Here is a 15,741-nt window from a genome sequence, read left to right on the forward strand (position 1 = left end):
CCTGGATTTTGGTGAGACAGACTATGAGGCTGTTGGGACTCATGGTCTCCTGCATCCTGTTAGTCAAGCATGCCAGATGGCATATGAGGGCTCTGCAGTGGGACTTGAAGTTCCGGTGGGCGCAGAATCAGAGGAATCTTACTGATACGGTTCAGATCTCAGAGGGAACTGCAAAAGATCTGCAGTGGTGATTAGTGAACTGCGATTGGGTCAGAGGCAGACTCCTCTCCCTTTCCCAGCCAGATCTCACAGTAGTGACAGATGCGTCACTTCTGGGATGGGGCAACCATCTGGGAGAGGTGGAGATCAGAGGTCTCTGGTCTCCAGCACAATCTGGACTCCATATCAACTTACTGGAGCTCCAGGCGATCTGACTGGCATTGAAAACATTTCTTTCTGTTGTAAAAGGGAAGATAGTGCAGGTGGTCACAGACAACATCCTTGCAATGTGATTCTGCAACAAGCAGGGTGGTGTGGGGTCGTGGACCCTTTGTCAAGAGGCTCTGTGTCTCTGGACATGGCTGGAGCAGCATGGCATTACCCTGGTGGTTCAACGCTTGGTAGGTTCTCTAAATGCCAGGGTGGACAAACTCAGCCGTTGGTGCCTAGCGGAACATGAATGGTATCTCCACCTGGAGGTGGCGCAAGGTCTCTTTCAGCAGTGGGGAGAGCCTTGGTTAGATCTGTTCGCCTCAGCAGAGAATGCGCAATGTCAGCAGTATTGCGTGTTGGAGTTTCCAAGGCAGCAATCGCTCGGCGACGCTTTTCGTCACCAGTGGAATTCAGGCCTTCTGTATGCTTTTCTGCCCATACCACTTCTGCCCAGAGTTCCCAAGAAGATCAAGAACAACGGGGCCCAAGTAATCTTAGTGGCTCTGGTTTGGGCACGAAGAGTCTGGTATTCTGAGCTTCTGAAATTGAGCATTGATCCTCTGATCAGGCTGCCCCTTCAGGAGGATTTTCCATTGCAGCAGCAGGGGAGGGTCCTCCACCCAAACCTGACATCTCTGCGCCTTCATGCGTGGTGATTGAGCGGTGGAAGTTGATGGCTTTTGACCTTCCTCCTGAAGTCTGTAAAGTTAGTTTGGCAGCCAGGCGTCCCTCCACTAAAACGGTATACTCCTGCTGTTGGAAACACTTTGTAAATTATTGTACAGAAAGGTCTATTGATCCTCTGTCTGATATTCTGCTCTTTATACTATCTCTTGCCCAGCAGGGTTCTGCCTTTGGTACTCTCAAGGACTATCTTTCAGCCTTCACTTTTCAAATGTACATAGATCCAACAAAGGAAATCCTACACCCTTTGTTATGCCTTATTGGGACTTAAATCTGGTCCTCACATTTCTTATGTGTGCTTCCTTGCAGCCCTTACACAGCTGTTCCTCTCCGGCTGCTCACCATCAAGACAGCCTTCTTAGTGGCAATAACATTTGCCAGGAGGTTGAGTGAGCTACAGGCTCTTTCATCCAAGCCACCGTATCTCATCATATTTTTAGACAAGGAGGTTCTCAGAACTCGTGCCTCTTTCCTCCCCAAGGTGGTAACTCCATTTCATTTGGGTCAGAACATCACCCTGCTCACCGTCTTTGCTCCACCGCATCCCCCTAAAGAAGAGGAGCGACTCCACCGGCTAGACCAAAAAAGAACAATGTAATTCTACCTTGATCACACAAAAGAGTTCCGGGTGGATGACCAACTCTTTGTGGGGTACATGGGAGCAAAGAAGGGTCAGGCAGTTCTGAAACAAACCATTTCACTCTGGGTCGTTCTCTGCATTAAGATCTGCTATGCATTGGCCAGGAACCAACCTCCTGAGGGCTCATTCTACCAGGGGCAAAGCGGCTACCACTGCACCAGCTCGGAGTGTACCAGTCCTGGATATCTGTCAGGCAGCAACATGGGCATCCTTGCACACGTTTGCATAACATTACTGCCTGGAAAATCAGGTCTGGAGGGAAGGGCACTTTGCCCGTTCAGTCCTACAGGACTTTTTAGTGGAAAGGAGATTTATCCGCAGCCCACTGCCAGGAGGTTATGGCTTGGGTATCTATTCAGAGGTAAGGAATCTGCAGCTAGATGCCTCTATCAGATGAACAAGTAACTCACCTTCTGTAACACATTATCTGGCAGAGACTCTAGCTGCAGATTCCTTACACACACCCATGCCTCCCCACTCTGCAGCTATGTCTAGTAGGGTTAGGGTTTATCCCTTTCAGGGCCCTAGCTTTACACAGACAAACTGTTGGTTCTATCCATGACTCTGAGCTTCTGACGTGGAAGTTCGTGAGTAAAAGATCTGTTGACGCGTGCCGGGGTGGTGCCTTTATGGACAATTGTGATATCACAGGTGGCTTCAACGACACTGACGACGCCACGCAGAGCCTATGGACACACACGGATCCTTACGACGCCACCTGATGGCGAGCGCAGGGCATTGCGCAGCAAAAAATCCAGATTCAAAGCTGACGCCAGGGAATTTGAAGGTAAGGAATCTGCAGCTAGATAGAGTCTCTACCAGACAATGTGTTACCGAAGGTAAGTAACTTGCTCACAATGAATTCACAACACAGAAGGACGTGTGGTAGGTTCATCACTATTTGACCTCAAGGTGCAACAGCCATTGTGAAGAACTAAAACAGGACCAAAATAGCAACAACTAGGAATAACACAATCGGTATGCCTCCAAATACACTGGAAACTAAAGAATGCAAAAAGGATGGTATCACTCCAAATACAGTCTAGAAAATGCTAACAAAGGCAGACCCAATTGCTTTTAAAAAGTGTGCCACACCTGCGGTAATTGAAGCATTAAATATTTGGTGAACAAGTTCACCAAAATGCGGCAGCAAGTTTGTGTGCAGTAGCAATTGGACTTCAGTGGAGGACCTTGCAACTTGAAGATCAAAAGTTTCTCGTGCAGATGTTAATGCAATGTCCTTTTGAAACAATAAGGCTTTCAATTGGCTTAACTTATCAAAGTTAATGTTAAAAATAGGGTTGGAACACTACAAGGTAATTTCCCTAACTGTTTGTGTCAGTGGAAATAACACATTATTCCACCAAGTCACGACTCTAGAAAGTGTCACCACATATGGTACACTTGGTTTCATCCCAGAAACACCTTGGTCATTCAGGATCAAATAACTCCCATTTGAAAATAACCGTAACACTGACCGGATCAAGAAAACTGGGACACCCTTCAGATAACACGCCAAATTAGCCATGGAAGCATTGTGTGCCCCATGAAGCGTCACTTCTCTACAAATTAGTAAGTGGTCGAACAAAGTTTCACATTCGTTTCCACCAAGGAAAACTTCAGTTTCCCCACTCAAATATTTGTAATTGAAAGACAAATCCCAGTACTCATGAACAAAACTCTCCCCCATAGCTTCTTATCTGTATTATTTGAAATGTCCCAGGCAAGATGCAAACTGAAATGTAGAGATTTGTAATGTAATAAATCTGTGTATCAACCACATAGCAGACCGGCTCTTGGCCAGGAGTCCACTCTGGCTTCACCAACTTGCCCCATATGCCCCTGACCCTGCCATCTGCCGCTAACAGCAGTTCGAGGCCCTCCACCACCCGCAGGCACCATCCTGCGCCTCACCCCTGGTGCCTAGTGGTAGGCTCACAGTATTTTGCTCTGTATTCTGCTTATTTGTTTTGTAAAACTGTTTTTTCATTCACCGTACCGCCAAAATATCATTTGTGCCTTTGTTTTTGCCTGTTTTTCGTTTTCTGTGCCGCTATTTCGTTGCTGACCCAGATCAGCTAGCTCTCCCCGCTCTCCCGCCCCTGCCGCTGCGTCCCCTGCGTCCCCACCCCCCTCGCGCAACCATTGGTCCCTCTCCTCCCACCTCCCAGCTGCTCCTCCCTCCCACTTCCCCCTCTTAATGGCGGATGCTGTGCGGCCGCGCCGCTGGCGCACCAGAGGCATGCCAGAGGCAAGCCCGTCTGCGCCTGGACCGCGCCCAGCGCCAGTCCCCCTGGTCCTCGCAGCCCTAAACCCCCCCAGACAACACTACTCAGCCACCACATTACACGCCCTCAACCCAGGTCCACACCCCGCCTGAGCCCAAGCCAGCCCCAAGCACACACATGGACCCTTTACATGCTATGTCTGCCGGTTCTCCAGCACCCCCACAAACATCTTAAGCACCCACACACCCCACGCCAACCCTTACACGCCTCACAACAATGCCAGCACACTCTACAACTACAACAATACCCCAACGCACAAAAACACTTACACACCCCATGGGCACACTATCACGCACCACAACACCAAAAACACCCACACGCCCCACGCCAACCCCAACAAGTCCCACAACAACACTAGCATGCTCTACAACAACACTACCACAACACACATCAACACCAACACCCCCTCAACACCATCACGCACCACCACAACAACAGCCCCCGCAATCACCTTAACTGCATACTCCTAAACACCCGCTCCATACACAAACATGCCATCGAATACTGGGATCTGATTGCATCACACTCCCCGGATATTGCCTTCCTCACGGAAACTTGGATAAATCCCTCATCCGAACCCGACATAGCCCTAGCCATCCCAGAAGGCTACAAAATCCATTGTCGAGATTGTCTGAACAAACCAGGAGGCAGCATCGCCATTGTACATAAAAACACCTTAAGGATCACCACCAACACACTCGACACCCTTGACAGCGCAGAACACCTGCACTTCCTCATTCACATAAACGCCAACACCACCCTCAGAGGAACCCTCATTTACAGACCACCAGGACCTTGCCCCCCCCTTCTGTGACCCCATCGCTGACACCAATAGCCCCCATGCCCTCACCTCCAAAGACTACATCCTCCTTGGTGACATCAACTTTCACCTGGAGAACCACCACGACCACAACTCCACATCCCTTCTAGACAACCTCATGAACCTAGGGCTCAAGCAAATAGTCACATCACCCACCCACTCAGCAGGACACACACTAAATGCGATCTTCACCTCCAGCAACAACATAACCTTCACACACACCACCGAACTCCACTGGCCCGACCACCACTGCGTCCACTTCTCCTTCTCGAAACACCCCACACACCACCACCCACACACCACACCCTACTGAATGTGGGACAAGATCCCCACAGAACACCTGAATGCTCAGCTTGCACAAAATGCCCCCCAAACACCAGCGACCCCAACATTGCTGCCTATAAACTCACACAATGTATTACGACCTGTGCAGACTCCCTTGCCCCTCTTAGAAGAAACATCACCACCCGCACCATCAAGAATGCCCTTTGGTTCACCACTGAACTCCAAGTCTCCAAGCATGAATGTTGCAAAACAGAAAAAAGCTTGGCGCCAGGAGCCCTCTATCACCAACTTTTCCACCCTCAAAACCACCATGCGCAAACACCACCAACTCATAAAGACCACCAAAAGGGCTTACTACAAGGAACACATAGACATTAATTCACATAGCAGCAAGGAACTCTTTACCATCATCAAAGAGCTCACCAAACTCAAATCCTGCAACATCGACCCTAGTCACACACAGAACCTCTGCAACTCCCTCTCCAACCACTTCCACTCCAAAATCCTAGACATACACAACAGATTCACACCACCAGCATCCACCACATACAACACCGACACAGCCAACAACACCACACCCCCCTCCTCAACCTACTACACACCTGGGCCCCCACCAGCAATGAAGAAAACGAAGTAACAATGAACTCCATCCACTCAGGCTCCCCCTCAGACCCCTGCCCTCACCGCATTTTCAACAAGGCCAGCCCAACCATTGCTCCCAAACTTCACGCCATAATCAACAGCTCCTTCGATGCCGCCACCTTCCCAGACTCCTTGAAGCACAGCGAAGTAACCGCACTCCTGAAAAAACACAAAGCAAACCCTGATGACCTCGCAAACTACCGCCCAATCTCTCTTCTCCCCCTCCCCGCCAAGGTTGCTGAGAAGTTAGTGAACGCCCGCCTGTCTCACTTCCCAGAGGAAAACAACACACTCAACACTTCCCAGTCTGGATTCCGCAAGAACCACAGCACTGAGACTGTCCTCATCGCCTGTACTGACGACATCAGAACCAGAGTCGATAAAGGCGAGACCGTCACACTCATCCTCCTGGACCTCTCCGCAGCCTTCAACACTGTTCGGCACCAAATACTCCGTACACACCTCTACAATGCAGGAATCCGACACAAGGCCCTGGACTGGCTCGCCTCCTTCCTCGCCGAAAGGACCCAGAATGTCAACCTCCCTCCCTCCCAATCTCCAGCAACCAAGATCATCTGCGGAGTTCCCCAAAGGTCCTCCATCAGCCCCACCCTCTTCAACATTTACATGGCCCTGCTCGCCAACATCCTCCGCCCAGACAGAATCACCATCATATCCTACACAGATGACACCCAGCTCATCATCCCCCTCACCAGGAACCTCACCACCGCCAAGACCAACCTCCACGTCGTACTTCTAGACACCGCCAACTGGATAACAGCAAGCCACCCAAAACTAAACAACAAACTGAAATCATCATTTTCGGCCCCAACAAAACAATATGGGACGACTCCTGGTGGCCCACCACCATAAGGCCACCTCCAACACCCACCACCCATGCACGCAACCTTGGCATCATCTTAGATTCTTCTCTCTCCATGACCCAGCAAATCAACTCGATCACCTCCTCCTGCTTCAACACTCTCTGCATACTGCGAAAAACCTTCAAATGGATACCCATAGAAACTAGAAAGACAGTCACCCAGGCACTCATCAGCAGCAGGCTAGACTACAGAAACGCCCTCTATGCTGGCACCACAGTCAAGCTTCAGCAGAAACTCCAGAGGATCCAAAACGCAGCCGCACGCCTCATCCTGAACCTCCCATGCCAGGAACACATCTCCGCCCACCTCAGATCCCTCCACTGGCTTCCTATCGACAAGAGGATCATCTTCAAAGTCCTCATCCACGCACACAAATCCCTCCAAAACACTGGACCAGCCTACCTCAAGGAAAGTGTGAACTTCCACATTCCCACCCGCCACCTCCGCTCCGCCAACCTCGCCCTCACCACAGTTTCTCGCATCCAGCGCACCACCTCAGGAGACAGGTCCTTCTCCTACCTCGCCTCCAACACCTGGAACTCCCTCCCCATCAACCTCTGCAAGACCCAGGACCTCATGTCTTTTGGAAAGCACTTCAAGACATAGCTCTTCGAACAGTGAAATGGCAGCCCCTCCCCTCTTTTTTCTCCCTCCACCCCCTCCCACACCCCCCAGTGCGTTGAGACCCTCACGGGTGAGTACCAAACTTTATACATTTTTTGATTGATTGTTTCAGCTACCGAAAAAGCTCTATATTCAGCATTGTATAAGTTGCATTTTTTGCCATCAATCTGTGTGTGTGTGTGTGTGTTAAACTGTAAGACACAAACAACTCTGTTGCGGTCAGATTTCTGTGGCACATGGTTTGATTTCAAAACCTGCAATGTACAACTCAGTTGCATAATGAATCTTAACTGACTTTTTCCCTGCTAAAGAAGCCACATTTCATGCTGTATGATATTGAATGGAGGTGACACAACATTGTTAAAAAAAAGAATGCAAGTTGACAATCTAGTCATGTGGTTGTCCACAATATCCAATGCTTTTTCTATGTTTTCCCTGTCAGTTTGTCTTAAGCATTCAGCAGCTTCCTGTGAAGAAATTTTCCAAATCTCATTGCAAATGGTATATAAGAATTGTTTAGAATGTGATGATCTGGGGCCCAACAAGAAATCTTGTAAATCCATGTTATCAGAGAGACAAGAGTAATGTTTCTTAACTGCAGTTAAGCTGGAATGTTGTAACCATTGCTAGCATAACTTAGCTAGGCTACAGATGGTAACTACCCCTGAATCTTCTGACTGCAAGTTATAGGGCTCTGGTCTGATTGCTGTTGAAACCTGTGGAGGAGTTTAGAAAACATGTGTGACAACCATTAGTGTTGCAAACGTCTTATAATAGAGGATAGCAATGGCAAAATGAATGCACCTCCCATAAGTGTCCAACAGTATCTAGGTAGATTAAACTTATTTAGGTGTGTCTTCCAATGGTGCTAAGTGGTTGACTACCCTGCTACCTACAGGTAGAAATCTGAATTCATTAATACATGATAAATGTAGACATTACAACCAAAGCACTCTCTTTATTTGAACAAATAGAATATTAAAAATCACATGTGTTTCAGACACATCCGTCTTATGTTGCAAAATCTTCTTTTTTTGTGAAATCTCAGTTCAATTCATATGCCCGTACAGTTCTTCATTACAGTTGTTCATACTTGACAGCCAACACGTGTTTCGCCACAAAGTGACTTTGTAGGGTATAGAAATGAACATATGTACATGAACCTAGTATACATATGAAGCACTGGCTTTATGTCAACTGACTACCCAGCAAAAACAGTGACATGCCTGCACCAGGTGTGATATAGAAATGTATAAATAGATAGTGCGATGTGTGCACCCAGTAAATGTGTAGATAGCCTCTATGGGAAATATAGCTTATGTAGAAACAGGTGCAGATAGCTCGATGTCAGGACTTAAGTGTCCATATAGGGAAATGATAAAGAGAAGAAAGTCATGATGTCCACCGTTATTATCCTTGGTGCGCTTGGTAGTATATAGAAGGAAAATATCAGAGTATCAATATATTACTAACCAACCAGTGTTAAAAAATGTCCAATACTTCATATGGTTGCGTCTATATCTTAGCTCCACTGTTTGTCAATATCATAAATGACTGCAGTATATTCCAGTAGAAGGGTTTCGATAGAGTAATCTGTATTGATAATACTCGAAAAATTACATCTTCAGAGTTGTATTTCAGAAATTATCTGGCATGGGCCATGATAAGCCCAGTGATTGGTTAGTGAAAAAAAGTGAAGGATAAGCTAACAGTGAAGAGACCCTGGTGAGTCAGCCATAGTTCGTTAGGTAGTGGCCATAATAAATAAGCTGTGGATCTTGTAGTCTGCTGGACTTTTTTGGTGGTTAAGTTGAGGGTACATAGTGCCCAGCCTCCCTGTGAGTTACATATCCAAGTTACTGGAAAGAAAAAACACACAGAACTGAGTGCTCGTAACCAAAAAAATAGTCGCTGTTGGAGCACGTGTAATGAAGTATTTCATGTTTGTCATAATGTTTGAGAGCCCACAGAGGCGCGTGGACCGTCAAAGACTGTGAACCTGGATCCGTACCTATTGAGCAGTAATCCGTATCTATAATAAGAAAGGGGAGAACCCATGCGGTAATAAGTCCATGGTGACAACCACAGCCTATACACTGTGGTTTCAACTAATTTAAGAGTGCGTGTATAATCAATGTGAGTCTGCATGGCCCACCTATCTCTCTCTCAGTACAAAGGAATTATCGTGGTGACGACAGGGACGTCCCCACATAGTGTGTAAGTTGATGACCATACAACAATCAAAAATTGACCGTCCACAACACTATATATTAGATAACTCGTGTTCATTATGTGTGCGTGACTTGCTACGCACAAAGGGCCAGATGTATCAAAAATCCAAATTGCGACTTGCAATTTGCGAGTCCCTGTGACTCGCAAATTGCAAGTCACAATTTGGTATGCAGAAATGTGTCTCAGACACCTTCTGCAACTTGCAATGGGGTTGCAAAGACGGGTCGCAGTTTGCGACCCCATTGCGAGTATGGGCACTCACGGGGATGGTGGCCTGCTGGAGACAGCAGACCACCATGTCCGTGACTGCTTTTTAAAGCAGTTTTTTTTTCTAAGTGCAGCCCGTTTTCCTTAAGGGAAAACGAGCTGCACTTTGAAAAAAAAAACGAAACCTTTAGTTTCAGATTTTTTCAGGGCAGGTAGTGGTCCATTGGACCACTGCCTGCTCTGAAAAAATATTTTTTTTTCCAGTCACAAAGGGGAAGGGGTCCCATGGGGACCCCTTCCCGTTTGCGACTGGGTTACCATCCACTTCAGGTGGATGGTAACTGCGATTCCATTTGCAAGCGATTTTGCGGTCGCAAATGGAATTGAATTGCATAGCGAGTCGCAAATAGGAAGGGAACACCCCTTCCTATTTGCGAGTCGGAAATGCATTTTTCGAGTCGGATCCGACTTGCAAAATGCATTTCTGCATACCGGAGAGGCTTTTGCGCCTCGCAAACGGCATTTTTCGCTGTTTGCGAGGTGCAAAACCCTTTCTACATCTGGCCCAAAGTCTCCAAACTGCTAAGGTAGTGACTGGTACCAAATGTGCATAAAGGTTTGAGTAGTTGAGTATGTCTACTGGTGCCTGGCATTCTGACCGTGTACTGTTGGGAATCCTAAGTGAAACAGTTCCCGGACTAGATTTAAATGGAACCCGATTAAAAATAAAAGTAGAACAATCCGACCACATCGGTAATGGCGACCATCTTAGAGTAGGGAATTACTATTTAAAAATGAGTGGGAGCAAATATTTAAATGTGTCAAACTTAATATGGAAGACAGAAATGCATATATATATGGATTATGACAGTACCATAGAGGATAAGTAACAAGAATTGTGCGTATATTGCGACGGTTCCTGGAGTCAATTTAAATAGAACCCAATTGGACATAAAAAAAGATCCATATCAGTAATGGTGGCCATCTTAAAATAGGAAATTACTATTCAAAAGTAAGTGGGAGCAAATATTCAAATGTTTCCAATTTGAAATAGAAGAAAGAAAAGCATATGGATATGCATTGTGACAGTAACGTAAAGGAAAATTAACAAGTAATATGCATATATTGCGACTTTGGTCAGTCACGTAAAAATAGTGTACCTGGTACCATGTGTGATGTGCAGCGGGTGATACATGCAGGGGGCAATAGTGAGAAGTGGCTGGGAGAGGAGAAGGGATACAATATTTGGTGCTGTAAGAGAGTATGTTACATATACTATATAGGGTAATTTAAAATATTGTCATAAAAACAATCCACTTCCTTAAAATTCCCAAACAAATATGGATGGACAGTTATTGCAGTTGTCAATACTTGTAACAGTTCTCATCCATTTAAGAAAAGGATGTGGTCAATTAGACCAAGAATACTTGTAGTTCCCTGTCAACTTCAGTCCATGTTCCACAGCCCGTAGTCTAGTGATCCATCTGGCTTCCTGTTTTCTAATTTCTTTATTTTGATCCCCAGCCCTTGGATGGGAGGAACATGTGTGATGCCATGGAATCTGATGTTGAGGACTTTAGTATTGCGATCTGTCATGTTGTAGTGAACAGCTATGGGATAGTTAGGATTCTTGTTACAAATAGCTCTCATGTGTTCTTGAATCCGCACATGCAGATGATACAATAGACAGTAAATCTTGTATTACAGTTGATGAACTCTTTTAGAGGGTCTCCTTGGTTTTGTAAGAGAATGTTACCATTTTGTTTGGTGCGAACTGGCAAGAGATGCATCCCCCACATTTATAGAAGCCCTTAGATTTCGTAGGTAACCATGCCTCCATTTTCTTTTGTGTATTTGGAGCAATATAGCTTGGATATAGTTTTTTGCTCAGGGTGATACCCCTAATATGTACCATTGAGGGCCCCTTGTTGAGGACCTTACCTAGGGTGGCATCCATTTGTAACAGGTGCCAGTGTCATTTGAGGATACAGTATGCTAAAGTGCTAGCTGTACTGTACCTAGTTATCATAGACAGCTGTCAGTAAAATTTGCAAATTGCTGCCAATTGTCAAAATGTGCAATGGAAGTAATGTTACATTTATTAATTTCTTTATTTTGGCCAGATCCATGCAAGGTATTTGTTGCACTGTTTTGTTCAGAAAAATAATTTGTCTAAGAATAAGACAGGCTCTAATAAAAGCATCATTGCCCTGAACCTGCCAGTGTTGTCTTCCCCAAATTGATTTCAAATCAGTGTTTTATTTCCAAAACTCATAGCATTGTAAGATCGAATGGGAGTTAAACGGGTCTGAATAAATCAATTTAGTTTGGTTTGGCATTTTTTTTTTTGCAGGGAAGGGCCAAGTTTCTAATAATAAGAACATGGGTCTAAAGGGCTTGTGACCTGAAAAATATGCAAACATTTTCAAATGTTTTTGAAGTACACACTGGTGGTGTTGGTCAATGTTCTCATCGACTGTAATTGAAAACTGCACATGGAGTGCTAGCTCTGTGTAAATAGTAATGAGCAGAATAATGATGATTACAAAACATTTCACCATAATTAGCAGAATTCAAATACAAATCTTCATTTTGAACTACTGTATAACTCTATAAATTAGAAAGCATGCTTTTCCACATCCTATTCATCGAAAATGGCACCTGGAGTAATTATATCCTCCAAAGCAATCTTAAACACATAAGGAATTAATAATGTTTCTATAAGACCAAAAATATCAAATTCCAAGCAATTCCATTAGAAATAGGAAATGCAGAAATGTTCGCAAGGGACAGGTCTCTTCGCACTTTTTGTGAAGAAGAATAAGGCTTTAGCACCTCAGCTACCATTTTAGGAGCAGAGTGTTCTGGAAGGTAATTGATGGAAGCTGGATCACTATATATCATATCAAAGTGAGATATAGGCCCTCATTACAAGTCTGGCGGTTGCATGTCCACCAAACTTGCGCTGGCAGTCGCACGGCCAACAGGCTGGCAGTGCGACCGTCATATTATGACTATGGCGGAGCCGCCATGGTTATACCACCGACACCGCTAGGCTGCCACCAGCCTGCAGCCTGGCGGTGCCAGCGGTTGTAATCCGCCAGGGCAGCGCTGCCCTAGGGATTATGAGTCCCCATCCACCAGCTGTTCCATGGCGGTAAATACCGCCATGGAATAGCTGGTGGAATGGGTGACTCGGGGTACTCTCGGGGTACACTCCCAGTGTATCTGTAAGCCCTCCTCCCAAAGTACACCCAAAGTACACAAACGCCGGCACACACCCACTCAACAGCCATCTGCCTAACAACAGCCTCCAACCCATGCACATTCACCCAAACTCAGCAGACATACACCTCCTACAACCACTACCTCTTCCTCCACTCCCAAACCCCCCCCATCTTCCCGTCCCAGTGTGTCCCAAAAAAATTCCTAGCTAACCTGCAGCTCTTCCCTGCACCTCCCCTCCCGTCCTTCCCCTAGGGCCAGGTTGTCTCGAGCCCAGACCAGCACCTCAGCCACCAAATCAGCAGCCACTGTGGTCCCTGCAAGTCCGGGAGGATCGAAGGGGGCAACCATCAGGGCTGCCAGTGTCCACCTACTGAAGCCAAGGACCACGTTATTCCACCACCTGCCAAGGTAAAGAAGGGGCCAGCGTGCAGAAGAGAAAAGCTGCACCACCCACCCAGCAAGGCCTCATCCAGAACCAAAGAGGACAGTGCCAAGGTCCCAACAGCGACTTCCAAGGTGGGGAAGGGACACAAGAGCAGAGTAAAGTCACCTCAGGGCACAGAGCCTCCGGGTGAGGGACTGATGACCCCCATTTCTCAAGACAGGCCAGCAACCTGTACGGCGGTGAGCACCGCCGCAACAACCGCCACCTGCACCGCCACCTGCACCCCCATCTGCAACGCCACCTGCACGGCAGCTGCCACAACTACAGTCACCAGCATCATCCCCAGCCCTCCGAGGCTGCAGGAGACGTCCTGGACCCTGTACACACTACATGAGGCAGCACTGGCACTACCAGCAGTTTGCAGCTTAAGTCGTCGCAAGGAGGAGTGTGGCTCTGCCTCCATGGAGTATCATGCTACCTGTTACCGGAAAATCTCATGGCTCAGACACCCAGGTGAGGGAAGGGGAACACAGTCCTTGGCAGGATGAAGCACTCTGGGCACAAAGCCCCTTCCAGAACCAGTGGAGAAAAGCATCCACTAACACAGTCTTTGGCAGGATGAAGCACTCTGGGCACAAAGCCCCCTCCAGAACCAGTGGAGGACGCCACCCACTTGAGAGACTGTGGCTTTGCACTCCCCAGGACCAAGCAGTGGGCAAATCACCAACTTGGGAGACTTGAGAGACTGTGGCTTTGCACTCCCCAGGACCAAGCAGTGGGCAAACCACCCACTTGGGAGACTTGGGAGATGGTGGCTTTGCACTCCCCAGGAGCAAGCAGTGGGCATGGAGCCCCCTCGAGGAGCAGTGGCATCGTCCCATCATCCGGCTGAGGTGCCCCCCCCTTCACCTTCCCCCTGAGGTGCCTGTTTTTTTTCAAGCTGATGCCCCTGCAGTGTTCTCTCTGTTTTGAGGCAGGTGTCATGTGTGGGCTTTGACCATGCTTTTGGGGACCAATGGTCCACGGACATTTAATAGGACAGTGTACGGACTTGTGTACTTGCTGTTAATATTTGTATATGCTGATAATTTAAAGTTATCTTGGGCTATCTGATTGTTCAAATATTACACTCGTTAAACTCATTTTGTTTGGTCCTTGCGTTCTTCCAGGGGGTGACGGGGTGTATCTGTGATGTGATTGGATATGTGTGTGTGCTGTTGTGGTGGGGATGTTGCTTGTTGCGTGTGTGTGTCACTCTCTTTTCCCTCCTCTCCTTCCCGGTGTGCTAGGTGCAGTTCTCACTGTCATCGTCGTCGCTGCCATCTTTGATATTCCTGGTAGATGAGGAGGTAGGCCAGAATCGGCAGGACCTGTAACTCGGGCTCCATGGCGTCCTGGTTGTTCGTTGAGTGTCGAGAGGTGAGTGGTTTCCCTTCCAAAGACTGTTTCTGCTGTGCTTTTGATGGTGTTTGTACCGCCCCGGAAAAGCTGGCGGATTGGTGCCTTGTAATAGTGTGGGCGGTACATTGTCTCCCGCCTCTCTGTTGGCAGTTACCGCCGCAGTGTTTGTTTTTACCGCTGTGGCGGTCGGAGTGTTAAAGTGGCTGTCTGTGTTGGAGGTTTCCGCCATGGTCATGATTCCTTTTTTTTACCGCCGGCCTGTTGGTTGTATTACCGCTGCTTTATCACCGACCACCAGGGTTGTAATGAGGGCCTAAATTTGCTCAACTTTGACCTCTGCACCCGGCTGGCCCCGTGTTGCTGGTGGTGGGTGTTTGGGGTTAACTTGAGCCCCCAACCTGTGGACTTGCTACAACCCGGAGACTGAAACTGTAAGTGTTGCACTTACCTGCAAAACGATCTAACATTTCTTCCCCCAGGAACTGTTTCTTAAAATTGCACTGTGTCCATTCTTAAAACAGATTATTGCCAATAATTCAAAAACTGTATTACTTACCTATTTTAAACAAAGTACTATTGATACCTGTGTAAAATACGAAACTTTTAAGGTACTTCCCTGCAACTTGAATCTTGTGGTTCTAAAAATAAATTAAGAAAATATATTTTTGCTATGTAAAAACCATTGGTCTGGAGCTAAGTCATTGAGTGTGTGCTTCTTCTATTGACTGTCTGTGTACAACAGACGCTTTGCACTACCCTCTGATAAGCCTAACTGCTTGGCCACACTGCCACAAAAGAGAGCACTAGTATTATCTACTTTAGCCTCTGTTAAGCCTCTTGGGAATTCCTGGACTTTGTACACACTATGGCCCTCTGCCGCCCGCCAATATTGTACCGCTAGCAGGCCGCCAATGCGGCCTGAAATCCGCTGGCCATAATTTGACAACCCCGCTGGGCCGACGGGCCGAAACAGAGTTTCCACACACTGGCCCAGCGGGGAGTACGGCCATACCATTGCAGCCGGCTCCAATTTGGCGGTGCAGCGGGTG

The 15,741-nt window shown here is 47.2% G+C and overlaps 2 protein-coding genes across 2 annotated transcripts in view; one reads left to right on the top strand and one right to left on the bottom strand.

Moving 5' to 3' along the window:
- The window catches only part of RBIS (ribosomal biogenesis factor), a 548,657-nt gene extending 541,272 nt beyond the window's left edge, over nt 1-7,385 (bottom strand). Inside the window, exon 1 of the mRNA XM_069220430.1 lies at nt 7,381-7,385. The gene's annotated coding sequence lies outside the window, so the exon portion shown is untranslated. The remainder of the gene's footprint in view (nt 1-7,380) is intronic.
- LOC138282635 (carbonic anhydrase 13-like) overlaps nt 1-15,741 on the top strand; it is a 510,143-nt gene that overhangs the window by 257,381 nt on the left and 237,021 nt on the right. The gene's annotated exons all lie outside the window — the stretch shown is intronic.

Source organism: Pleurodeles waltl, chromosome 2_2, assembly GCF_031143425.1.
Source record: "Pleurodeles waltl isolate 20211129_DDA chromosome 2_2, aPleWal1.hap1.20221129, whole genome shotgun sequence".
NCBI lineage: Eukaryota > Metazoa > Chordata > Amphibia > Caudata > Salamandridae > Pleurodeles > Pleurodeles waltl.